This window comes from Hylobates moloch, unplaced genomic scaffold (genome assembly GCF_009828535.3).
Source record: "Hylobates moloch isolate HMO894 unplaced genomic scaffold, HMol_V3 SCAFFOLD_15, whole genome shotgun sequence".
In the NCBI taxonomy this organism is placed as follows: Eukaryota; Metazoa; Chordata; class Mammalia; order Primates; family Hylobatidae; genus Hylobates; species Hylobates moloch.
The window spans coordinates 5,798,890-5,825,242 of record NW_026652290.1 but is presented as its reverse complement, the minus strand read 5'-3'; the positions used below and the strand labels follow the sequence as shown (position 1 = coordinate 5,825,242).

At 53.5% G+C, this 26,353-nt stretch overlaps 1 protein-coding gene across 3 annotated transcripts in view; it reads left to right on the top strand.

The window, feature by feature from the left end:
• The window catches only part of RBFOX3 (RNA binding fox-1 homolog 3), a 519,235-nt gene that overhangs the window by 108,840 nt on the left and 384,042 nt on the right, over positions 1–26,353 (top strand). For all 3 annotated transcript variants that reach the window (XM_032178879.2, XM_032178882.2, XM_032178881.2), the window contains exon 2: positions 17,410–17,553. The gene's annotated coding sequence lies outside the window, so the exon portion shown is untranslated. The remainder of the gene's footprint in view (positions 1–17,409; positions 17,554–26,353) is intronic.

The following is a 26,353-nucleotide window of genomic DNA, read 5'->3' as shown; positions in this document are numbered from 1 at the left end:
TGGAAACATACAAGGCTTCTTCTGGCCTAGGCTTGGAAATGGCCCACCATCTCTTCTACCTCATTCTGAACAAGTTCCATGGCAGGCCCAGATTCACAGAGGGTAGGGAAGGAGGCTCCACCTCTTCTGCAGGAAAAACTGCAAAATTGCTTGGCAAAGGGCATGAAGTAGGAAAGAATAGAGAGCCCCATTAATGCATACTCTGATGTTGGTGTGGAGGGTGGCCAATTCTGATGATGGTGACGTGGATAATGGCCACCACTGTATATCAAACGCTAACTATGTACCTGCCACTAAAGCAAGCATTCTGGATACATGGTCTCATCTGTTTCTTATGGTCATCCAATGAGAAAGTTATTATTGCCCCATTTTATAGGTGATTAAACTGAAATTGAGAAAGGTTAAGTAACTTGCCCAAAGATAGTGACAAGGGAGCCAGGATTTTGATCCAGGATTATCTGATACCCAAGCCCAGACTTGTAGGTGCCTCACGTTTCAGTCTTTGTAGTACTGACCTCCAAACCCTGCCCCTGTTTTGGGCCTTCTCACCCCCTCTCATTGGGGTTTCTTTGTGGATGAATGAATGGATGGTGGATGGGTGAGTGGGTAGATGGATGGATGGATGGATGGATGGATGAATATATAGATGGATGGAAGGTTGGATGCATGGATAGATGAGTGAATGAATGAATAGTGGATGAATAAATGGATGGTAGATGGGTGGGTGGTTGGATGGGCGGGTGAATGGATATGTGAATGGATGGATGAATGGATATATGAGTAGATATATGTATGGTTGGATGAATAGATGAGTGAATGGGTAGATGGATGGGTAGGTGGGTGGATGAGTGAATGGATGGGTGGGTGGATGGATGAGTGCATGAGTGGATGGATGGGTAGCCATATGGATGGATGGATGGATGGATGGATGCATGAGTGAATGGGTAGATGTGGTGGGTGGAAGGATGGGTGCATGAGGGGATGGATGGGTAAGTGGATAGATGAGTGAGTAGAGAGGGATGAGTGAGTGGATGGATGGGTGAGTGGATGGATGGGTGAGTGGATGGATGAGTAGATGGATGGGTAGGAATGTGGATGGATGGACAGGTAGATGAGGGTATGAGTGGATGGATGGGTATGTGGGTGGACATATGAGTAAGTGGATGGGTAGATGGATGGGTAAGTGGATGGATGGGTGGGTGAATGGATGGATGAGTGGATGGATGGGTAGCCATATGGATGGATGGATGGATAGATGGGTAGCCATATGGATGGATGGATGGATAGATGGATGGATGGATGGGTGAATGGGTAGATGGGGTGGGGGGAAGGATAGGTGGATGAGTAGATGGATGGGTAAGTGGATGGGTAGGTGAGTGAATGGGTAGATGGATGGGCGGGTGGAAGGATGAGTGCATGAGTGGATGGATGGGTAGCCATATGGATGGATGGATGGATGGATGGATGCATGAGTGAATGGGTAGATGTGGTGGGTGGAAGGATGGGTGAGTGGATGGATGGGTGGGTGAATGGATGGATGAGTGGATGGATGGGTAGCCATATGGATGGATGGATGGATAGATGGATGGATGGATGGGTGAATGGGTAGTGGATGAGTAGATGGATGGGTAAGTGGGGATGGGTGAGTGGATGGATGAGTGGATGGATGGGTAGGCTTATGGATGGATAGATGAGTGAATGGGTAGATGGATGGGTGGGTGGAAGGATGGCTGTGTGAGTAGATGGATGGGTGAGTGATTGGGTAGGTATGTAAATGGGTGGATGGATGAGTGGGCAGGTGGAGCTTTGTTGAGCCATACTGGTTTTGGGAGGTCTTCGCCCTTCATGAAACTCCACAAGAGCCAGAATTCTTCTGTTGGATTGTAAGAATGCTGCCCAAAGGAGCGCAAAAGGAAAATGAGTTCCTATGAAGGCAGATGTCATGGCGGGATCCCTGAGGGAGAGCATATTGAAGGCCCAAACTGGCCCTGAGTCAACCTGGGCTCACATAGCAAGGCCTTCTCTCTGCCAGGCCTCAGTCTGTGTTTCTCAGCCAGAAGGCAAGGCAAGGGGTGGTCAGAAGAGCCTCTTGCCAAAGAGGTGAATCTCCATTCTGCTCCTCTCCTGTCTGCTTGTGTCTGCTCCTCAGCACCCACAGCTGTTCCCACCATAACCTTCTGGAGCCTCCTGCATATCTGCCTAACATCTGCTCTTCTAGGGAGCTGGTGCAAGGCCAGGGCCTTGTTGCTGTCAGAGGGAGTGGGGAAGCTCCTGGAGTCCTGCAGTAGCCTCTCTTAACCTGGGGAGGTCTTGGGCTTAGTGCTTTGGCTTAGTGCCTGCTGGGGTGGCCATTGGCTCCAGAGGGGAGGGGAGCAGCTGTGGCCGTACCCATCTGTGTTGCTCTAAGGTGCACACCTTCAGAGATGGCCCCTCAGTACCACCAGCCTTGTGTATGGAATGTCCATCCCTACCTGGCACCTTACCCAGGCGGCCAGCTGGGGGACTGGGAAGGACATTGTTCTAGAGCTTCCTGTTTACTCCTGCCCTCTCCTCACTACAAGAGAACTGATGAGGAAAGAGCCAGGCTTTGGGTGGACACCGATGGCTTCTGGCCTTCCTGCCACTGCTGGTAGAAACTCACCGAGGCAGGTCTCCCGGTACTACGTATGGGACACTTTCCTTATCATTACATTGATGATTGCTTTTTTTCCCAAACATATTGCTTGGGCTCCATTGGCTGACTTTGGCTGAATAAAAGACGCTGCAGTCCATTGGAAGCCTTAGGGGTCTGAGGCAGTGGCTTTCACTCAAATCTGTTTTCAGTCCAGGAGGTAACTTTTTAAAATTAATCTGAGGGTAATTTACATACTATGAAATGCATAGGTCTTAGTATGGTCCAGTGAGTTTTGACAAATATCTGCACCATTATAGCCATCACCTAAATTGAGATCTTTCCCAGCTTTCCCAGCTCCCAGGAAAGTTCCTTGAGTCACGGGGCCAGGGGGAGGAGTGGCAGTGCATCTGGGTGGGGGCTGCCATGCAGGGGGTGGACCCAGGACTTCCGCTTCCACCTTAGGAGGGCTCTCTTGATGGCCTCAGCCAGTGCAGGCTCATGACAGCCCTGCTTCTTTGAGCTGATGGGCTGGCTGGGAGGGATAGCGTGGGGACAGCCTGCCAGAACAGGTGATCGGCTCCACACAGGTAACACCCAAATCACTCAGGAAGATTTCCATGCCCTGCGACGTGGCAGACACTGTCCTCAAGAGCTCCCAGCTCCGTGGGAGGCAGGCAGGCTTTCGGCATTCACGTGACAATCTTGCGAACACCTAATATAACGCATGGGAGGCTCAGAGGTGGGCATCGCTGTGTCCCAGGCTGTCAAGGAAAGGATGGGGTAAGGCTTCTCTCTAGGAGGGCTCTAATGACACATCCCACCAGGAAATTCTGTATGCTGTTGTGGCCTCAAATCCCTCTGCTGCTGTCTGTCCCTGTTTGCCTCCTGTCCTCAAGGTGGTGGGGAACCGCTGAGAAGCCATGTCCCGCCAGGGCCTGGGCAGCTTTCTCCTGGTGGCTAGAATTCTCCCACAGCAAGACTATCTGGGGAATTCTCTTGAAATGTTTGTGCAAAGCAAATGTTGTTGCAGTTGCTGGCAAGTGTATTTTTTAAAGCGTGTTATGGTTTTGAGTTATTTCCCTGATGCCCAGGCTGGAAGTGTGTGCTAGGCCCAGAGAGAGGAGCAGCCCCAGGACAGGAGCATTAAAAAAAAAATCTTCCAGGAGATGCGGCCAGACCATGGGCAGAGATGGAGGTCTCAGGGCCAGGTGGGGGGCCTTTAGGGGCGCTGGTCATTCCTGTTGCTGTAACAGGATGCCAAGGAATGAGTCCCATCCAGGCCCACCGGCTTTTAGGACCCAGAAGTGAAAACGCCCCACTCTGAACTCCAGGAAGCCCTCAGGTCACCAGTAGCCCTGGCCTCCAGCCAGAGAGGGGGACTCTCAGTCCCCCACTCTGGCTCTCTCCATTTCTCTCCACTTTCCAAAAGTTCAGCATCCTGTTAATGTCGCAGTCCCCTCCATTTGTGGCATACAGCCAGTCTCGGAGAACATGTTGGCTGTTCAACATCCTAATCCTATTAACCAGGGGCCATGCTTCTGCGTGCTTCTGCACGTTCCCATCTGCCATGCTGCCACTGCTCAGGCTGTGCCGAGGCTGGGGGCGAGCAGGGTCCCAGCCCTCAGGGGCCTCTGCCTTAACCTCCACCCCATCCACCCCCTACACCCCCAACCACCTTCTGCCACCCTACCCCTGCACCCAGACTGTGGATGTCTGCACCCCTCCCCTGCCCCTGTGTCCTACCCTGTCATACCCTCTCCCCCACCTCCCTCCATCTGCACCCCTGTGCCCCCAACCACCTTTATGTACCTGTGCCTGTCCCATGCGTTCCATTCCCACCTTCCTGCACCCCCATCCCTGCCCAGTACCCTTTCTCCCACCTCCCCACCCTTTGCACCCCTCCCCCACCTTCCCACATCCCCATCTCTGCCCCCAGTACCCTTGCCCCACCTCCCTACCTTCTGCACCCCTCCCCCACCTTCCTGCCTTCCTGCACCCCATCCCTGCCCCCCAGTACCCTTACCCTACCTCCCTACCTTCTGCACCCCCCCACCTTCCTGCCTTTTTGCACCCCTGTCCCAGTCCCCTCTCCCTCACCCCACATCTCCACCCCCTGTTCCCCCCTTCCCACCTCCTTGTGCCCTTGTACCCCACCCCATCCTGGCTTCTACACTAGTACCCTTCCCTTGTCTCCCTGAAGCCCCCTGCACCCCCCAACTCCCTGCATTTCTCTGCTTCCCTCCTGGGGTTCATGACCCCTGCCAGCCATCCCTCCCTTCTCCCCTTCAGGAGGCTTCTCCAAGGCCTCACTTCCAAGCTGGAGAAAAGCAACTAGAAAGTTCCTCTCTTCACCTCCCACCCGACCTAAGCCAAATAACTCACCTGTGGAGATCCTCGAGGGGACCGGGAAACAGGATGGGCTGTGAGGAGGGGGCTTCGACCCTTAACTGGGCACAACACCTGCGGAAGCAAGCATGGGGATGAACCTGAACTGTGGCAAACATGCCACCCTCCATATCCCAGATGGCCACTGTGTGGACAGACAGCCACCCCCAAAGATGGGGCTGACTTGGGTGGTTCCAAGTCCTTCTTGGGGCCCAGCTCCCTGTTCAGATGAAAATCATTGACCTCCAGCTCTGCATGGCTCCTGTGTGGGTCCTCTTGTGCCTCTATTGGGTGTGGCTGTCTCAGGCTGTGGCTCTGGACCGGATGCTGGTGTTGGTGACTGTGCCGCTGGCCACAGATACTCCTCTGTAGGCAGGGTTGGGTTCAGTCCTTGGTGGGCCTCACTTCTGCCCTGGGTCCTGGGGCTGAAGCCCTCAGCTGGTCAGACCCTCTGGCCTCCTTGCCTGGGCACGGGAGGGTTTATGTCTCTGAGCTGCTTCTCTGCTCCACGCCTCCCACTCCTTCAAGCCTCCACTGTTACCGCCTTCAGAAAGCTGCTCATTCCCTAGCCCACTCCAACCCTCCCTGTGTCCACAGTGCTCTGTGTGTCTTCTCTGCAGTGTATTGTAATTACTGGTTGAAATCATGGCAATGTGGACCTATGCTCTGGCCCAGGCCCAAGTGCTTTGCTGGTGAGGAACAAAAGGTGGTGCCAGCCTGTGCGGCAGGAGCAGTCCTGCTTACAGGCAAGTCGCAGAAGTTTAAGAGGTTATGCTACTTGCCCAGGGCCTCACAGCTAGGGGAGGAAGGGTGGAGGGGGAGAGTCAGCCTTCAGGCCTCACCTCTTACACTGCATCTTCTCCTGCCCTGTGTGGCTACCAGCTTCCCCACCAAGACTCTGAACTGCTGAGGGGACAGGTTCCCACCACCTAGCCCAGTTGCACAGCCTGTTGATATTTGTTGAATGCTTGAAGGAAATACGATGGCCACTTGGACTTCCTAAGGATGCCCTCATTTTAATTAATATTTATTTATTTATGAGATATGAGATGGGGTCTTGCTATGTTGCCCAGGCTAGCCTCAAACTCCTCAGCTCAAGTGATCCTCCTGCCTCAGCCTCCTAAGTAGCTGGGATTACAGACATGCACCACTGTATCCAGCTTCCCCACTTTTAGAATGATGGAAGAGCTGGTCTGGGTCACCTTCAGGGTCTCCTGTCCTTCTCCACCTCCTCCCCCAGCCCAGCTATGTTTTCCTCCAGAGCCAAGGAGCCCTACTGCCACAGCAAGTGTGTGACTTGGGGAGGGAAATGGTTTTTCCGCCAGTTGAACTGGGCCTCCAGGTGAAACTCAGGGTTTTTATCTTTCTTTCTTTTCATCCATTTATCCAACAAATATAGAGAAACTAGGATATATCATGCACTTGGTTTATGGTAGTGAATGAAACAGATATTTCCCAGCCTTCATAGGTCATGGCTGAGAAAAGAAACAAATGAAAATATAATTACAACTTGCAACAAATGCCAGGCAGCTATGACAGAAAGTGACCAGGAAACTGGGGTCGGGGACTCCTTTAGCATGGGTGGTCAGGGAAAGCCTCTCATTGAAGACTGAAGACCCTGGGAGTGGGATCTGAGAGATATGATGGGGCCAACAGCCAGGCATGGAGGTGGCAGGTAAGAAGGTCTGGACTGAGACAGGGTAGGGGGAGAACTTGGTCCTTGGGAAGCCGGGGTCCTGCTGGGCCTTTGTAGCATCTGACGCTCTCCTTCTGGAAATGCTGTTGATACGGTTTGGATGTGTGTCCCCCTCCAACTCTCATGTTGAAATTGTTTGCCAGTGTTGGAGGTGGGGCCTGGTGGGAGGTGATTGGATCATGGGGGCGGATCTCTCGTGGATGGCTTAGGACCACCCCCTTGGTGATGAGTGAGTTGTCCCTCAATTAGTTCATGTGAGATCTCGTTGTTTAAAAGAGTATGTTGCCTCCCTCATCTCCCCTCTTGCCATGTAATACACCTACTCCCTCTTCACCTTCCACCATGAGTGGAAGCTTCCTGAGACCTCACCAGGAGCAGATGCCAACACTGTGCTTCCTGTACAGCCTGCAGAACCAGGAGCCAGTTAAACCTCTTCTCTTGATAAATGAGCCAGCCTCAGGCATTTCTGTATAGCGATGCAAGAACAGCCTAATAGAGCTCTCATCCTTGGGATTTTGTCATGTTTCTCAGCCTCGTCTTCCTCCTTTTGAGGGCTCTTCTTCATCCCTCCTCACGGGCCTTTCTCTCCCACCACTGCCTCCTGGTGTGTCCCAGTGTGACCCTCCTCACCTCTGTAATCTGCTCTCATCCTGTCTTCTCACTTCGTGTTCTTCTCCATGCCTGTGGCTCCAGCCACCATTCATTTTTTTTTTTTGTAATCCCCGTGTTATCTATTGCTGTGTAATAGATTATCCCTGAATTTAATCGCTTTAGACAACAATCATTTATTAGCTCATAGTTTCTGAGGTTCAGGAATCTGGGAAGGGCTCAGCCGGGTGCCTGGCTCAGCATCCCTTCGAGGTTGCAGTTGATATGTTGGCCGTGGCAGCGGGCATGGGAAGGCTCAACTGGGGCTGGAGGATCTGCTTGTAAGCTGGTCTCTCTTGTTGGAGGATCTGCTTCCAAGCTGGTCTCTCTCATGGCTGCTGGCTGTGGCCCCAGTTCCTCTGCTGTGGCCCCAGTTCCTCTCCAGGTGGCCTCTCTGTAGGGCTGCCTGAGTGTCTTCATGACAGGGCGGCTGACTTCCTCCAGAGTGAGAGAAAGATGGAGGTCTTTTAAGACCTAATCTTAGAATTGATGAACCTTCACTTCTGCTGAATTCTATTGTTCACACAGACCAGAGCTGGTATGACAGAGGAGGTGACAATTCTGGGCACCAGGAGATGAAGACACAGGGGATGTCTTAGAGCCTGGCTGCCACAGTCCCCACTGCAGACAGGATTCTCTCTAGCTTAGATGCTAGCACCACCCACTGACCAACCACCTTCCCGGACATTCTAGGGGCTCTTCAAATTCAGCATGTCCGATGTGAGCTCAGCCCCATTGGCCTTGAAACATCATATTGTGCCATTTCTTTTTTGTTTTGTTTCTGAGACAGAGTCTTGCTCTGTCATCCAGGCTGAAGTGTAGTGGCGTGGGCTCACTGCAACCTCCGCCTCCTGGGTTCATACAATTCTCCTGCCTCCCGAGTAGCTGGGATTTCAGGTGTGTGCCACCACACTTGACTAATTTTTGTAGTTTTTTAGTAGAGACAGGGTTTCATCATGTTGGCCAGGCTGGTCTCGAACTCCTGACCTCAAGTGATCTGCCCACCTTGGCCTGCCAAAGCGCTAGGATTACAGGTATGAGCCACTGTGCCCGGCCTTGTGTCATTTTTAACATAGGAAAAGGTGTAAGGAATAGCAGAGTGGACTGCGGGTAATAACGCGATAAATGACACCATCACCAAGCTGAAGGCCCCTGCACTGTAACTTCCTGATGTTATGGTCTCCCAAGCCCACCTTCTTCCTCTTCACCTTATCACAAACTGGCCTCCTGTTTATGTAGTTGGACAAACCCGAAACCTGGGAGGTGGCTTGCGTCTTCCTCATCTCCCATGTGGGTGTGACTGGTCACTGAGTCCTGGTGTTTGCAGTCACTAATCTCCATCCGCCCTTCCGTAAGCCATTGGATCACCTGGGCCGCCTCCCCACTGAGATTCCTGCCTTGGTTTTTCCCCTCTACCCGGCCCACATCGGCACCAGAGTGTGCTTCCAAATACCCCAATCTTCATCATGTCCTGCTTAAAATTCCTCAAATGGCTTTTTAAAGTCCTTGGCATGGTGTTCAAGGTACTTCCTGATCTGGTTTCTGACTTACATGTCTGATCTCATCTCCTGCTACCCCCAGTCCTAAACGTCCTCTATTATTTGCATTCCCTAAATGACATTTCCCCTGCCCCGTCTGTCCAAGGCTCTGCACCTGCCCTCCTCTCTCCTCCCCTCCCCTTTCCTCTCTGTTTCACTTCAGGGTCGGTCACCTGCCCTAGGAAGCCAGAACACCTCCCATGAATGCCGTACCTCTGCTTAGCTTCCCAGACACCAGTCACTCATGTCTGTCTATTGGCTCTTCACTCTTCCGTGCACTCACTCAAGCATGTTTGCTTAGCACCTGGGGTGTGCCAGGCACCATTCTTGATGGCTTAGCTGTGGCGCTGAGAAAAATAAGGCCCCAACCTTCTAGAGCTTGCCATCTTGTAGGAGCCCGTACCCTGCCTCTGGGGTGTGGTTTACCTGTTCTCTCTCTCTCTCTCTCTCTCTCTACACTGCAGGCCCCTCAACAGGTGCCTGTGGTGTTCCCAGCTGTGCCTCAGTATCCATGCAGGAGGGACTCACGGATGTTTAGCATAGCAATGATGCTCTCTGGAAGGGCCAGAACCTGGAAACTAGATGAGTTGCTTGAAACCCAAGTGGCCCAGCAAGCCAGCCATAGCTGGGCTGAGGATTTGTTGTTGTTGTTGTTGTATTTTGGGGAACATTTCTGATTTTGAGCCCACAGTACTCCCTACCACTAGGCTCAGCCTCATGGCCAGGATTCTGGGCCCCCAGCCCAATGAGCCTGGGTCAGGCAGTCTCCAGCCTCTCCGCCAGAAACTGTTCTCCCAACCTTGGGGAAAATTGCTTCCCAAATTACAGCCCTCCACTTTGCAAGCTTTAAACACAGCACCGAGGACACAGAAATTACAGAAGGCCCTTCCCTTTCCCGTTGGATATGTTGATTAATGTAACATTTCAACAATACCAAAAGGTACACTGTATTATTAAAACACACTGGTATTAAAAAAGAAGAAGTATAGCTACAGTAAAATTGTCACCGACTCCCACCAGATGCCAGAAGAATAAAACCCAAATTATTTTTGCCGGAGACAGGATTCAGAAGGCATGAGGGGAGCCAGGAATTAAGCTGGTTTCACAAGTGTGGTTTAAAAACGGGGGGAGGAGGTTCATTTATTCCAAATATTGCATATTCCCTGTAATCTTTCCTACTACAATGAGGTGCTCCATGTTTTTCTCTTGGTTAAAGAAAGAGCAAATTTTGCTTTCTTAGTTTGAGTCCCATTTTAAACTCTGATTTTGGTTAGGAGCTTATGTTTTGCGGGGTGCAGAGGCTGAGGAGGAATTGGGGTGATGGAAAACGGAAGACAGCAAAGCCAGCAGCCCTGAAAGGCATCATGAGAGGAATCAACCCGAAAAGATGGCAGAAGGAGAACCACTGGCACCCAGGGAGAAGCCAGTGTAAGAAAAACAGAAGGCAAGAGAACAGTGCCTTGTGGAACTGCACCCTGGGCAAGCTCCAGAGGGCTGCATACCCTGAGGAAATGCTGCAGTTGGGAGGGTGCAGAGCTCTAGTGCCTTTGGAGAATTCCATGGTTTTAAAAATATGAATGTTGGACCAGGTGCAGTGCCTCACACCTGTAATCCCAGCACTATGGGAGGCCAAGGTGGGTGGATCACTTGAGCTCAGGAGTCCGAGACCAGCTTGGGCACGTGGTGAAAGCCCATCTCTACAAAAAATGCAAAAATTATCCAGGCATGGTGGCGCACACCTGTAGTCCCAGCTACTCGGGGGACTGAGGCGGGAGGATTGCTTGAGCCTGGGTGGTGGAGGCTGCAGTGAGCCGTGTTCAAGTCACTGCACTCCAGCCTGGGTGACAGAGTGAGACCCTGTCTCAAAACATAAAATAAATAAAGAATGTTAAATCCTTGCCATTACTCTGATTCTTTTTTTTTTTTTTTTAACTTTCTGGCAGGACTAGAAGGCTAAGAAGTTCCGCTCTCTGCAATAAAATGAACCAGCAAAGGTGTAGTTTGGGGAGAAAAGTAAAATCTAAAATGTGCGAGTGGAGTCCTCTGAGATTTTGCAAATGCCATTTTCTGAGTCCCTCCAGGAAGCCAAATAAGAATGCAGGCATATTTCTGGTGATATTACTATCTTTGTTGAAAAGCAAAACAAAAAACAAAAAAACAGATAAGCAAAATGCTATAAAAACCCAAACTTGATTTCTGATGATTTTAGGGTCCTTCCTTTGGAGCCCCTGGTCTCTGAGTTCCCTATACTATGTCCCTAAATGGCTCTTTCACAAGCCCATATGTGACCATCACAAAGAGGCCTGTGGCTCTGGTGGCCTTCAGAGGTCATTTGACTCCTTGGAGTATTAGGAGAAAGCGCAGCTGTGATGTATTGCAAAGCCCTTTCTGTCTTCTTTCTGTGTGCCTCATACAGGGGGCAGGGAAGGTGACATCCAAGACATTTTGGGCAGGGATGGGGTTGCTACTGCACCTTGGTGAATGCCTGGCACCTGGGTCTGCATCTGCCACGTAGTAGGCACTTCCTGTGAGTTGATGGGGAAAGGATCAGGGATGTTCAGATGTCCGAGGTCACACAGTGATGGGCTGGGAGGAGAACCCAGGGCTGTGGGTCCTGCTCTAAGCTTTTCCCTTGCCATTGCCTGAAATGTTCCAAGGCACGCCAATCAGGCTGTTGCAGAGAATGGAGTGTAGCTTGCCCTGAGAAGATGAACAGTCTCAGAATTCAAGTCTTGCGCTGGCAGGGCTGCATCTGCCCAGAGGGGGACCATTGTCTCATTCGCCCATGTGCTGCTGTCAGTAGGCCCGGGGAGGGGGTAGTGAAATGGGGTGCTCTACCTCAACTCATCGGCCACTTCTGTCTCTCTGTGATGCCTCATCTTAAATCCTATAGATGAAGCCACGTCCTCAGATAAGCCTTAATTTATAAAGGACTAGTGATGTCCCCAGCCTGTCCCCAGCATGCTGAAGTCCAAGTGTGGCCTTCTATTTGGAGATCTGGGGGGAAAAAAATCCAGGATGTATGCTTGGCTGTCGGTCCTCTCTCTGGGCTGTGAGTGTGAGGGTCTCGGGACGCCTGGGTTTTAGGTGGGCTCAGTTAATTTGCTTTACCATGTAGAATGGGAAGATCATTCCACCTCACCCCCACCTCTAGGAGCCTGAAGACCATCCCGTCATCAGAGGGAAATCAGTGACAACTTCTTGATCCCACTTGTTGGTGTTCAGGTCACCGAAGAATTTTTTTTTTTTTTTTTTTTTTTCTGAGACGGAGTCTTGCTCTGTCACCCAGGCTGGAGTGCAGTGGTGCGATCTCGGCTCACTGCAAGCTCCGCCTCCTGGGTTCACACCATTCTCCTGCCTCAGCCTCCTGAGCAGCTGGGACTACAGGCGCCCACCACCATGCCTGGCTAATTTTTTGTATTTTTAGTAGAGACAGGGTTTCACAGTGCTAGCCAGGATGGTCTCGAACTCCTGACCACGTGATCCACTGGCCTCAGCCTCCCAAAGTGCTGGGATTGCAGCCGGGAGTTTTCATCAGAAACGTTACCCAGCTCCACACCACTCACCCAGATTGACTTCCTTCTTTGCAGCATTCATTTCACCAAAACTGCTGAGCGCCTACTGTGTGCCAGCATTGGCCAGGCGCTGGGGCACGATGGTGAGCAAACACTGATAGGGGGCTGAGGACGAGGATGAGGATGGTGATTCGGCCAGGCTCTCCTCTCCCCCATCTCAGCACATTCTTTCTAAGCTGTGCTTGTCTCTTGCTTCTGGCACCCCCGCCCCGGCCTCTGCAGCATCTTGGTCAACACAAGTCCACACTTCTGACCAAAGGCAACTCGTGAGTCCAAGGTCGTCGGGGCCAGCCAGGGCAGGCCATCTGACTTCTGCCTTCTCTGCCCTTCCCGGGGCCTGCCGTCCTAGCTTCCTCTCTGCCTGGCCAGTGCATCTCACCTGGGCTATCTGCCTGTGGCTTCTGCTCCAGCTACCTTGTGTGCCTCACCCACACCTCTGCCATGGCCCTCCTCAATCTTCCCCTGTCCAGGCTGGGTGAACGTGCCTCATCCCCAGAGGCTTCCTTCCCTCCTCTTCCCTCCCTCCGTCTCTCGCACTCCTTCTGCTACCTCCTTCTCCCTTTGTGTATCTGCTTATTTTTGGTAAAAGACACTTTTTGGCAGTCCAAATGTTTATTTTTCCATCTTCTCTTTCCGATGACAAGAATCTGAGAGGAGGCCTTTTGGGGCCAGAGCACCAGGGGCTGCCCCGGTCTCGTGCTGCCTCAGGAGCAGTGCTGGCTGGTTCTGCAGCAGGCTGGAGCAGCCAGGCTGGGAGCTGGGAAGAAGAAACTTGGCCAGCTGCAGATGGGGGCGCAGGAGTCTTTAAAATCCTTCTCTGAGATTGAGGCCCCCCTCCAAGCCTCAGGGCATAGCCCTCACCCTTTGTAGGACACTCCTCACGCTTCCCAGCTCATCTGGGGGCCCTGCCACCCATAGCCGGCCTTCTGGGGATGCTTAAGCCTCTCCCTGGACTCCTTTATTATTTGGGGGCCCTGTCATTAAAGCAAGAGGATTAGATCCTGAGGAAGCAGGTGGAGGGTAGGGTCCAGGATGGCCCATCTGTGCTCATGTGCATATGTGAGCATGTGTGCACGCGTGTGTGTGTGTAGGGGACAGGATGGGATCTCAGAATTCCCCACCTGACCTCCCAGAAGAGGGGAAGGTGAGGAGGCTGCAGAGGCTATTCCCCTTCAAGGTCAACAGTGGGGTGTCCCTGTGTGCTCTGCTGTGCTCTGAGCACTGCACTCAGCACGTGGTGAGGGGCAATAAATACAGGTCAGAGAATGAGGAGGATGCAGCTCGCTCCCGAGACAGACTGGACCCTTTTGTCCCCAGCAAGTGGGGGAATGGCAGGCTGTGGCCTCGACCAGGCCCCGCCCACCCTGGTCCCTGCCACTGCGTGGGCTCTCCCTGAGAAGCCACCTGCAGCCCAGCCCAGCCCCCGACTACGCTCCCACCCCTGCTGGGCTGTGGGGCCTCGAGAGCCGTCAAGGGTACTTGGTCACTGGGCCTTTTGCCTCCCACCGCGGTTCCGCTCCTTCTGTCAGCCGAGAGTCTGGGGCGAGCCCTGAGGTCCCCTAAACCCCGTGGCACCAAGGGTGGGGCGTGGGGCACAGGAGCGCCTGTGTTCTGCGCTATGGGTGATGGATGGTGTTTCCCACTGCGGAGTGGGGAAAAACATGCCATTACAATCGGGGACAAGTTGTTATCTCCCACTCAGCTCAGGTCGAGGAAAACAAAACCAGTCTGGGCCTATCGGTGGGGCTGGGACGCAGCGCCTTTGCCCAGCCGGCGGCAGAGGAGGGGTGCGAGGCGCACAGAACTTGCCTACCGCAATGCCAAGGAGGCTCAAGCCCAGGCAGGGGTGGCTGCGCTGAGGTGGGTCCCTGCCCTCCGGACTCGGCGGCCTGTGGATCGCTCGTGTCTCCATCCTCTAAGCCGGCGTCTGCAGGCGGGGCTGGGCACGACTAGTTAAAGTGAAATAACCTCCTGTGAGCTTGGGTTGCAAGGTGCAGTGGAGAGGTGTGGGGCTGCCGGCGGCACCGCCTTCAGATCGGCCTCTGGGGGGATGCGGAATCTAGGCTGGATGGGGGAGGAAGCAAGAGCAGCACCTAGAGAAGGTGGCCTGGGTTTCAGGCATGACACATAAAGATCTCTGTGCTGGGGAGGGGAGCAGTGGGGTTGGAGCTTCTCTTGAGTTCCTTCATCACATCTCCTGACGCTGTCTTTGCTCCCTCTAATTCCTCCCCATCTCCTTCAAGGGTTTAGTTTCCCTGGTCCTGGACTGGCTGCCAGGCTGGCAGCATCGGTGTCCATGTGGCCCCGGGGGGTGACTCGGGATCCCCAGGGATGGACTGTTTCCATTCCTTCCTGTGGGTGCCTCCCCTGCCGGGACTGCTCTAGGAAGGGCGGCTCCATCTGCCTCAAAGGCAAGAGAACTGACAAGTCAGGAAGGGTGACAGCCCCCGCAGACAGCCCGCCTCTCCCCAGGCTCTCCTCTCGCCCAGGCCCTGGGCCGCCTCTGCTTTGGGGCTGGTGGGAGAGAGCAGCGGGGCAGGAGTCTCCCTGGACCACCTGCCTCCATCCTGGCTCTGGGAGCCCTGTCTGGGGAGGAGGTGACATTGAGAGTTAAAGCAAATGCTTGGGAATCGCCTCCAGGACCAGAAGCGTATCCTATTATCTCCCTGAAAGCCCCAACGGGACCAGGGGAGACTTGAGGGCTTACAGAAGCTTCTGCTCCTCCGGTCATTGGAGCAGCTGGAAGCTGGGGCTGTGGGGGTGTGGACAGCAGGCTCAGAGGAGGCCAGGCGCAGATCTTCAGTTCCCCACGGACTTCCCTGCCCAGGGCCTGGTGCGGTGTGAGTTCCAGCCCTTGCCTTTTGTGCTCCTGCTGAGAATCAAGCACTTGGGTCGCAGAGAAGCCTGCCATCTGCTTTCTTTCCCCACCAGGCCGGGCCCCTCTCTGGAGCCCCTTCCCACCCAACCTGGGCTGCCTTCCACCTCCACCTGAGTCGTCTACCTCTGCTCAGGTTCCCTGCACCCAGGCCCTCTCCCAGCCACCTCCCTGGCTGCATTTCATCCATGGAACTGTTCCTATTACTTACACTTTTGCCATTGAAAAGTGGCTCCCACACCCAGCAGTGGGCACTGGGCTCTGCACCGATGGTCCCTGAAAGGGCAGATGTTCCCCAGGCATTGCTCCGGGGTTGCTGGGCAATCTGTGATGCTGGTTCTGCTCTTCAGTTCTTCGGTATGGGGGTGGTACTGTTCAGTGACTGGATTTTAGGAAAAGAAACAAACTGGTAGATTTATTATTGTTGTGTGTGAAATTTCTGGGTGGTGCTAGTGGTGGCGATTCAGGGAGACACAGCTCAGCCACTCCCTGGCCACCCTGATCTCATGACTCTATCCCAAAGACAGTCTCTCGGGCTAATCAGAGTGGATCTCCTAAACCGTTTTTGGGTCCCGTCTGGCTGACGGCACACATACACTGTTTGGGTTGGAGCAAATTAAGCAAACAAGACTTCCCAGGCTCGGGTCCACCCCCTGCCAGCCCTCACCAACTAAACAAACAGTCCCCTCCATTTCCCGGGAATTCCTGCTCTCCAGCGTGGTAGTGGGATGTGATTCTAAAGAAACCCAGCAGTATTAATGGGGGAGTAACTTTTGGGGGTTCATTCATTCATTCATTTACTTATCCACTCAGAAAAATATGGAGCAAGCCCCAGCTATGTGCCAGGAATATCCTGGGCGCTGGGGATTCAGCACTAAATCCAGCAGATGTGAATGCCTGCCCTCAGGGAGCCTGCATTCCAGTGGGGGCAAAGTGGGATGGTGGGATCCCAGCACATCCACATGAAGCCAGATGTGCTAAGTCCTTGGGGGGAAATTTGTGAGGAAAAGGAGAAGGAAATGCCATAGGGATGCCGGTTATTTCGATGGGGTGTTCTGTTCCTGGATGGCCTTGGAAAGGTGCCATATGTGTACAGCTCCGAGGCAGGTAGGCAGGCAGGGAGGGAGGGAGGGAGGGAGGTAGGTAGGCAGGTAGGCAGGCAGGGAGGGAGGGAGGCAGGCAGGGAGAGAGGGAGGGAGGGAGGGAGGCAGGGAGGCAGGCAGGGAGGGAGGTGGGAGGGAGGGAGCCCTACAATTGTGCAAGGAAGAGCATTCCATGCAGTAGACGTGCAAAGGCGTGGTGCAGGGGTGGGGTCAGGGAGGCAAGCGCCTGTGTGGAGGGATGACCAGGAATCCAGTGGGGCTGCAGGGGAGAGAGGGAGTGTACTAGGAGACGGGGCCAGACTGCCGAGAGCCCCAAAGGCAAAGGGGGTTGACCGTGAAGCTATCTAGGAGCGCACGGCCCCCATGTAAACCTTGCATGTTATTATCTTAAGAAGTCCCCAAATCATAGAAGCCAGATTCACCTGGCTTGCAGGCCACTGAAGCAACTTTAAGTGTTTCTTCCAAATGACACAGGATACCAGTGGAAGGCTGTGTCACCAGATCAGGACAGTGACATCATCTGATGAATATTTTTAAAAGAGAGGGACAAAGTAGCTGGGGGAGTGCAGGCAGTGGTGGGTCCCGGAATCTAGGCTGGATGGGGGAGGAAGCAAGAGCAGGTGGCGGTGGGAAAGGCGATGGGGAGGGGCCAGCGTGGTGGGGTGGAAGAGTCGCTGGGATTGGGGGATCATTGCAAGTGGGCTGGGAGAGGGGCGGACCCTGGGATGGACTGCACGGTGGCTGTTTGGCAATAGGGTCCTAATGATGTGTTTTCTGCAAGTTTCCTTTTACTCCCCTGGGGCATAAAAAGCAAAGTGCCCTTTGGAGGGTGCCAATCCCTCAATCCCTGGTGGCAAACAGTTGGCTTTGAAGCTGCCCCCTCCCTTGTTTATTAACACCAAATGTTTGTTTTAGATCAAAAGGAAGATGTTTTCTTCAAAGGCAATTTTTTTACTTGCTTTTCTCCCCCGGCAGGTTGAAATTCTGTCTCTGAGAAGCTAACAGTCTTCTGTGGTCGCTGCTCCTCCCCAGCAGCCCCCTCCTTGCCAAGGACGGTCCAGAAGGAGCCCCACTGGGGCCTCCCCGCACAGCAAAGCAGACCTCACCTCCCACTACCAGGTAAGGCAGCCCCACCTGTCCACCACACCCATCCCCAGAGTTTGCATTTGTGGAGGAAATAGGTTTTAATGCGGCGATTTGATTTTCCAGCAAGGGTTGCGGGGTAGGGGGGTTCTGTGCGCTCTCTAGCTTTCAGGTCATGGTATCTTTGTGGAGTAGGAGGGGGAGCATCGACAGATGCCCAGGAAGGTATGGAGTAGAATTTTTAAGGAGTGACCGCTCTTCGTATCCCGAAGCCCATCAGCCTGGCTGCGGGGCAGTTAGTCCTGGAAGGAGGGTGGGCAGGGTGCGGGGTCCGCTGTCTGGTGTCAGCAAAGATGCCATAGAGTCCAAGGTCAGGGCCTAACCCCCCCATGCACGGTTCGTATTCTGCTGCCCAGATGGCTCTGCAGCTGGGGGAGGGCCATGAAGCCTTCGTGTGGCTCTAGAGGGGACGGCATGATGGCTCCGTTCCCACCCCGAGAGGGTGACTGCCGTTCAGCTCTGACACTAACCGCCAGAGTCAGCGTCAGACTCCACAGGGTTTGGGCCAAGCGCTCTGTAAGACAGCTCTCACTTCGAATGCAAGCTGCCAGGGCCACCTGCACTTGTGACCAATGGCAAATTCAGAGGTTCCCAGGACCCCTCAGTTTTGATAATTTGCTACAATTCACAGAACCACAACAACAAAAAAGCACTGCACTAAAAATGACAGTTGTATGACAGTCGTATGATACACATAGGTTGAGGTCAGAGCATCCACACCCATTCCCCGTGGAGTTAGGATGCACCACCCTGCTGATTCGCCCACAAGTTCACCAACGGAAAGCTTCCCAAACCATGTGACTGAGCTGTCTCCAGCCCTCTCTGCTCCCCTGAGGTGGGGAGTGCAATTTCCAACCCTCTAATCATGTGCACGGCCAGCCTCATGCTTGTAGCTTCCTAAGGGTCCCCGTGAGTTGCCAGGTCAGCACACGGTCAGGTGTGGCCAGGAGTGGCTTGTTATGAATAACAGAAGACACTCCTGTCCCTTGGAAACTCCAGAGGTTTTAGAGATCACCCCCCAGGAAACAGGGACAGACATCAGGTGAATTCTTTCTTAAACCCCCGTGAGGTTCAGTGCAGCCCCATTCCCTGCTGATAGACAACGCAAAGCTGTGGGTCAGTGACCCCCAGGCAGGGAGGACTGGAGCCCTGAAGCCTGTAGGCAGGCTTTGCATGATGACCCACTCTGGGCTGAGCAGATGATACTAACAAGAACCCTGGACAAAAAGACCAGAGGCCCGGACACAGGCTAGTCTCTCCAATACCCATCAAAAGATGCCCTTTCCAGAGCTCGCAGAATTGGAAATCTCTATGCACAGTCTGGATGCATCTCCAGGCATGCACTGCTTGCTTCTCTCTGGTGAAGGCCATGGGTGCTCTTCTCTGCTCCAGGGCTCCCTGGGGTCTTCTTGCCGTGACTCATCGATCCAGACTATCCTGCATTATTTATTCCACAGCCTTGAGCCCCCAATGTGCTGAGCCCTGTTTGGAGTGCTGGAGACGCAGTGGAGACGAGGTCAAGTTCTGGCCCTCATGGCGTTTATATTTTAGCAGGGACATGGAGAATAAATGTATGTCAGGTGCCATAACGCTGTGAAGATAAAGGCAGTACGTTAAGACCGTGGGGAATGGTGGGGGCTGCGGTTGCACAGGACAGAAGGGCAGGCCCCGGTGCTGATGTTGTGAGCCAAGACGGAAGGAAGGGAGGGAGGACCCCAGGATGTCTGAGGGGAGAGCGTTCCAGACAGAGGGAATGGCCAGTGCCAAGGCGCCGAGGCAGCAACGTGTGGGCATGCTGGAGAAGTAGCAGGAGGGGCTGGCGTCCCGGGGTCCGGGGGCTGTGCAGGTGGGGGAAGGAGATGACGAAGAGGGTCCAGGGCTGGATACAGAGGCCTTTAGGTTGGGACTGAGGATTTTGGATTTTGTCTTAAGGGTGGTGGGAGCCACTGCAGGGCTCTGAGTGAGGGATTGAATGGCCTGAGACGTACAAAGATGTCGCTGCCTTCTGTGAGGGGGACAGAGTGGAAGCAAGCGACAGCCGACGAGCCCACTGTCCCACTCTATCCCTGGGAGCACTGGCTCTGCCATGCACCCAGGAGGAGAGAAGTGGCGGATCTGGGCCCATGTCTGAGATAAGCCCTTAAACAACTCCCCTTCTCTGCTGAAATGGCTATCACCCCATTCTGTAAACCATCAGGGGCCCCCTCGGGGAGCCCAGATAGGAAGGCCATACACCCCAGCCTGTATGGGGCAGAGAAGCAGCAATGTGACTGTTTAGAGGGCAGGAATCCCACTGCTCTTTCTGGCTCTTTCTGCCCTGGGGCTCCCTGCAGTGTCGCTGTGAAGGCAGCGCTGGTGTGCCATCCGCTACGGCTCCTGGTCAGGTCGTTCTGTGCCAAGATCACCACGCTTGCAGGCTGAGAAAATGTATATTGGACATGAGGTTTGGGGCTGGCCTCAGTGCAGGACGAGAGACTCCCTGAGATCATGCTCTGTCTCTGGAACCTCAGACGCCTAGTTCCAAGAAGATGCGTGCAGCTCTGTCCCTAGGGGAGGGCCCTGACGTACCGACATCCCGCAGGCCGTGACAGTGGCACCATCTCCCATGCTCCTCTGAGAATGCCACTTCCTGCTGCCTCCAAGAAGGAGGTTGCAGGGCCCAGCCTCACCTTTCTGTGGGTCTGAGAACCTGTGTCCCCCAAATGGGTAAATCCTCGGGGTCATCAACAGTGAAAGCGCAAGACCAGCCCACCCCCGAGGGAGGGTCTGGGAAGTCCAGGGGTTGGTGGGGTCACCCCACAAGCTCTTTTGGACCTGAGCTGCTTCCCTCAGTGTGTTCACTGTCCAGCCCCTTGTTGATTCCAAAGGTGTGCTCCGAATTGTGAAGTGAGGAATCTGCATTTCAAAAGGAATCTTCCTTTTCTAAAAGGGTGAGGTCAAGGGGAGAGAAGGAAGCCCCTCTGAGAGGAAGCCCGTCTGAGCAAGGAGCAATGCGGTCTGAGGCCTGCGTGTGGCTTTGAATCTCTGCCTGTCTTTTATTCACCTTCAGGATGGTGGGTGGTGGGTGTCTGAAGGAAGAGGGCCAGGTACACGCATCTGAGGTCAGGTGTGCCTGCAGACACCCTCCTGCCTCGCTAGCTCCTGGGTTCTCCCTGCGGCCTGGATATGGGCTTCAGAGAAGGGGCTGCCAAAACCACCCCTTGGGCTACCAGAGCTCTGGCATGTGGAGGCCGTCCATGGCCCAAAGGAATGTGACTAGAGGAAGGGGCTTCCTAAGAGGGACTTGGAGATCAGCAATGGAGAAACCCGGGCAGGGAAAAGCCTGCAGGAGCTTTTGCCCGAGTGAGGCGGGCTGGCCTTTCTGATTCAGAAATGGCCTTGGCGAGGAGGCCTTCGAGCGAGACTCCCCATCACTGCAGGCGAGTCCTTGCTTCAAAGGAGAGTGTGGGGAGGAAGCAGTTTCCTCCTAGGACATTGCCTCAGCCCTGGTTCATTGCCCCTGCCTTGGAAAGGGTCCCGTCAATTAGATCCCATTTTAAAGCTCATCCCTTTAAATATGGATTCCATTTGGGTTTTACTGTATGGTAAATTCTAAGTCCTTATTAAAAACATGGATGGAAATTAATCTTCTGCAAAACGAGATTTGTCTGTTACATGCAGTGGCTGAGGCCTGGGGCAGATGGGTCTTTCGGGTCCACAGGGAAAAGATGGGCCTGAGCAAAAACTCCAGAGAAGGGTCGTCTGCTCCTCCAACCCTGACCTTTCCCTTCCTTTCCCCTCCCCTTCGCTCCTCTCATGGGAAAATCTGAATTTTCCTAAACCACATTGCTGTTCGTTGATGGGGTCACTCAGAGGAGCCAAGGAATGTGGACGGTTGTCTCTTCTCTAGATGTTTTTGGGGATGGGGGAGCATCTTTGTTCTGGAGCTGAGAGATAAAGTCTTCTGCCCTGATGCAGACAGCATGAGATGGGAGCGGGGGTGCCGTGCGCGCCGTGGGGCTAGCGTGAGCCTGCCGTGGTGAGACGGGAGCGGGAGCTGCCGCGCACGCCGTGGGGCTGAGTGTGAGCCTGCCGTGGTAGTGCAGCTTACACTATCCAAACTCATCCATCCACCCCGGCCCCCACCCTCGGGGATGCACCCATGAGCGGCGACACATGACTTCCCATAAATCATCTCCGAATGAGCGTGCTTCCCGCACTCATCCATCATGCCCGTCTCTTGTCTGCTTGTTTTTAAACGCTGTTAAACTGGAATCCATCACAGGGGGAGCATGGCACCCTTGAGGGCCGAGCCGAGACACAGGCTGCCCGCATCAGCCCTGGGAACGTGCGCGGGGCTTCCTGGAGCACATGAGCGTCGCTTGGCGGCGGGGAGAGGGAGACCATGGCTTCGTCTAGTTACACCAGAAGCGGATGGGACGTTGCTCCCAGGCTTGCAGTGAATGCATTCCTGCCGCAGGAGCTCATCCTAGGTATTCCCGGGTGGAACAGGCGGTGCCCAGCTGAAGGACGTTGCTGGGGTCTCTCCTTCCTGCAGGGACATCTTATTTCTTTCTTGGATCCAATATTTTAATGAGAAGACTTTAGTTTGAGCCAGTCTTTGGAGACGTGGGTCCTAAAAACTTCCGTGATTCCCTTTCTATTGATAAATGTGTTTGGAAAATATTTAGGAAGGGTGCCAAGCTCAGCCACTTCAGTCCCTCATTCTGATCCTGCCTAATTCTGCCACCCTGCCCCTTTGCTTGTTCACCACCAGAGCAAGCTCTGAGGATGTCCCTGTGAGAAACAGGACATGAGACAAGGACCTGGGGCCCCACTCCATTGCTTCTTTTTCACCCTTTCTTCCTCCTCCTTTTTTTTTTTTTTTTTTTTTTTTTTTTTTTAATCTTGCTCTCTTGCCCAGGCTGGAGTGCAACGGAGCGATCTCTGCTCACTGCAAGCTCCTCCTCCCAGGTTCATGCCATTCTCCTGCCTCAGCCTCCCAAGTAGCTGGGACTACAGGCACCCGCCACCACGTCCGGCTAATGTTTTGTATTTTTAGTAGGGACGGGGTTTCACTGTGTTAGCCAGGAGGGTCTCAATCTCCTGACCTCATGACCTGCCTGCCTTGGCCTCCCAAAGTGCTGGGATTACAGGCGTGAGCCACCACACCCTCTTTTTTTTTTTTTTAATTTATTTGAATTTTTTTTTTTTTTTTGAGATGGAGCCTTGCTCTGTCGCCCAGGCTGGAGTGCAGTGGCGCAATCTCAGCTCACTGCAACCTCTACCTCTTGGGTTCAAGAGATTCTCCTGCCTCAGCCTCCTGAGTAACTGGGATTACAGGCGCCCGCCACCATGCCTGGCTAATTTTTGTATTTTTAGTAGAGACAGGGTTTCACCATGTTGGCCAGGCTGGTCTTGAACTCCTGACCTCAAGTGATCCACCCACCTCGGCCTCCCAAAGTGCTGGGGTTAAAGAGTGAGCACCTTCCCCCTCCTCCTTTTCTTCTTCTTCCTCTTCTGTCTCCTTTTCCTCTTTCTCCTCTTCCTTCTTTTTTCTCTCCCCCTACTTTTTTCCTTTCTCATTCCTCTTCCTCTTCCTCCTTCTCTGTCTCTGTCTGTCTCTGTCTGTCCCCCTAACCCCATTGAGGAATTGTGTGCACTTCAGGCTTTTCTGTACTTTTTCTTCCAGAGCCCCTAATTCTGCCACCCTGCCTCTGCCTATCCTCTCTATCATCTTGTTCTTTCTCTGCATTTCTGGTGACTTGGCAGTCACCACTTACCCCTCACAGGGGTCGGAGAGGAGATGAGAAGACATCAGAGATGCCTTGTCCCCTCTCTCCTTTCCCCTTCAAGGGCAAATGTGTGGCTGGAATCCTTCACACCCCCTGAACTGACTGGAGTGGGTTTGCCTCCAAGAACTCTTTGTCTCTAGACAGATGTCACAGACCTCAGTGGCATTTGTGATATTTTGTCCCATCTGCTTTTGGCTTTGCCTCTATCCTTTTCTTTGCCCTATACTTGTTGGCTGAAGGATAAAACTGCTTTTTGGCACTGATGTGACATTTTTTAAAAAATAGAAAAATGGTCCAATATTTTTCCTTGGTGACTTTTGAGCTCTGTGAGCGAGCAGTGGAGGAGGCTGGGCGGGTCGCAGAGGGCGCTGTGGGCGAGTTCCCCAGGACACTGCTCCCAATTAGAGCCCATTAGTCACTCCGTGTGTTAAAGCATTAAGAACAATTAAGGGTGAGAAGAGCTTCCAGATGTAATTCCAGCGCTGGAGCAGGAAGGGAGGGCCCTGCCACTGCTCCCCAGATGGAAATAATCCAAGGAGTGGAGCCAGCAGGGCCTGGCCCCCACGGTGCCGGTGGCCCCCAGAGCACAGGGTGTCAGGTGCAGCCCCCAGGACAGTCAGCCTGGCCAGTAGGGCTGGAAATTCAGATCATCTGGGTCGGTGTCCTGTGACTGCCATCACAGAACGCCACGGACTGGGTGGCTTCTCACGATAGCTCTTCATTCTCGCCAAGTCCTGGAGGCCAGGATCCAAAATCAGGGTGGCAGTGGGGTTGCTTCTCAGGGAGAATCTGCCTTTCTCCTGGCTCTGGAGGCCACTGGCCATCCTCTGTGGGCCTTGGCTTATAGACGCACCGTCAGTCCAGTCTCTGCCTCCATCATCACGAGGCAACCCCACCCCCGTGCCTGTCTTCCTGTCTGTCGCACCGGACCTTGCTGTGTGTGTGTGCATTTGTGTGTGTATACATGTGTGCATGCATGTGTGTGCGTGCGCGTATGTGTTCTCATTTCCCTCGTCTTCTAAGGACACCAGTCATTGGATTGGGGCCCACCTCTTAACTTGATCACATCTGCAAAGACCTTATTTCCAACTAAGGCCACATTCCTAGGTCCTGGAGGTTAGGGCTGGAACATGTTTTGGGGGGACACGATTCCACCCACTGTATCCTCCAAGGCTGCCAAGGAGGAAGATGAGCCCAGGCACTATGACTCTACAGCCCACGACTCATCCCGAGGTGTCCCCTGACCCTCACGGCCTTGATCTCACCCAGACACTGAGATGCTCTGGAAAAGAACCATCCCTTGGCTGATTTTAAGACAATGATAAGAAGGTGTACAGGCTGAGCAGTAAAACCAAGCCCAGAATGACTGGAGCTGTAAGAGTAGACATCGGAAGAACCTCAGGACCCCGGGTCAGAAGGCCGTCCACAGACCTAGAGGAGAGGGAGGCACCCGGTGCGATGGGCTGAGATCCTTGTCTGTCCCCCACCCACTTCCCACCTCCCACTGCTGAGATCGGACTTGAGAACAAACTAAGAATTAAAAAGCCAGACCCCAAATCTAAACCTAAAAATAAACAGTTCGTGCTGCAAGTTTTGGGCGCACACTTTTGTCACAGGAGAGAGAAACCGGAGTCTTGCTCTGCCTGTGGGAGAGGGAGGCGTTGTAGAGCTGGGCCAGGAGAGGGGAGCCTGTGAGGTCTCTCCAGGGGGCTCTTGAGGTGTGGAAGGAATGGATTGGAAAGAAAGGTCGGAGCCAGGCCCGAGAAGCAGAGGGAAAAAGAGACCCCTGGGGAGACAGGGATATGGACACAGTTTTGGGTGGGCACGGGTGCTGAAGTTAGTGATGCGTGGGGCTCTGGTGGTGAGGCAGGCCAGTGGGCGTGCAGCAGGGACTGAGTCAGGTGGTGATGGTGGAGGTAAGAGTCCAGGGCTGGGGGAGACCCATGAGGACTTTAGGAAAAGGAACTAATGGCACCAGGGAATGAGGGGAAATGGAGGCAGAAAATAGATCCTGTGTACATGCTGCACTGAAGTTCACGGGTACAAAAGTCAAATGTGAGTGAGGTGACCTGCACAGACTTTGCTCCCTGTCTTCCCTCTGCATTCACAGCCCACCCTCCTCAGAGATGCTGAGTTCCCCAGCGATAAGGGCTGTGTCTTCAGTGAAAGCCAATAAATGATTGTCGCCATCCATTGAGGGGAGGGAGGGTTAGTCCTCGTGTTCCAGGATGGTATGTCGACACCTGTGCAAGCTCCAAACAGACCCCGTCACACAGAAGTAACTGTGCAGAACTTGTGACTGCATCGTCACAGAGATATTCTGCATGGAGAAACATGAAAAGGGTCTGCATGGATCTGTACAAATCCATTCGTTTTAGATTCAAAATGATCAAGGGCCACCAGGGACCTGAGTCAACGGCGTCCAAGAGCCTAAGTCGTTCTTGCTGGCCTCATTCTTAGATGGGACCTGGGGCTGAGGCCCCTTGATGTGATTCCGGAATTTCTTCATTTTTTTTTCTGCATTGACACGTAATTCCTCAGAGGGGGTTGCTGGTGAATTCCATGGCAAAGGTGAATGGATGAGTGAGGATTTGTATGGATTGGGAGAAAATTATTCTTTTACCCGATTTGCAAGGATACACAAAGTGTTTGCAGGCTTGATGCTTTCAAAGACATCTGTGTTCTGTGGGGGAAAGAACAGAAAAGGAGCGTCAGCAGATGCCTGAGGAAGGAAAATTAATTTAGAAGTAGAGGTCAAGGCAAGCCTAACTTTAGTTCTGCGTGTGTGTGTGTGAGTGTGTGTGTGTGCTTTTAGGAGGAGGAGGAGAAAAATGGAGGCGGAACAGAATAATTTTTCTTTTTTCCTTTGGGGTGGGAGGGGAGACAGAGCTTGGACAGATGGTGTTTCTGAGTGACCTTGCATTGCTGAGCGTTGCTGAGTAATGGCTGGAATTACAGGGAGCTTGCAGGGTGTGGCCACCTGCAGTCACCAACGGGGCTTC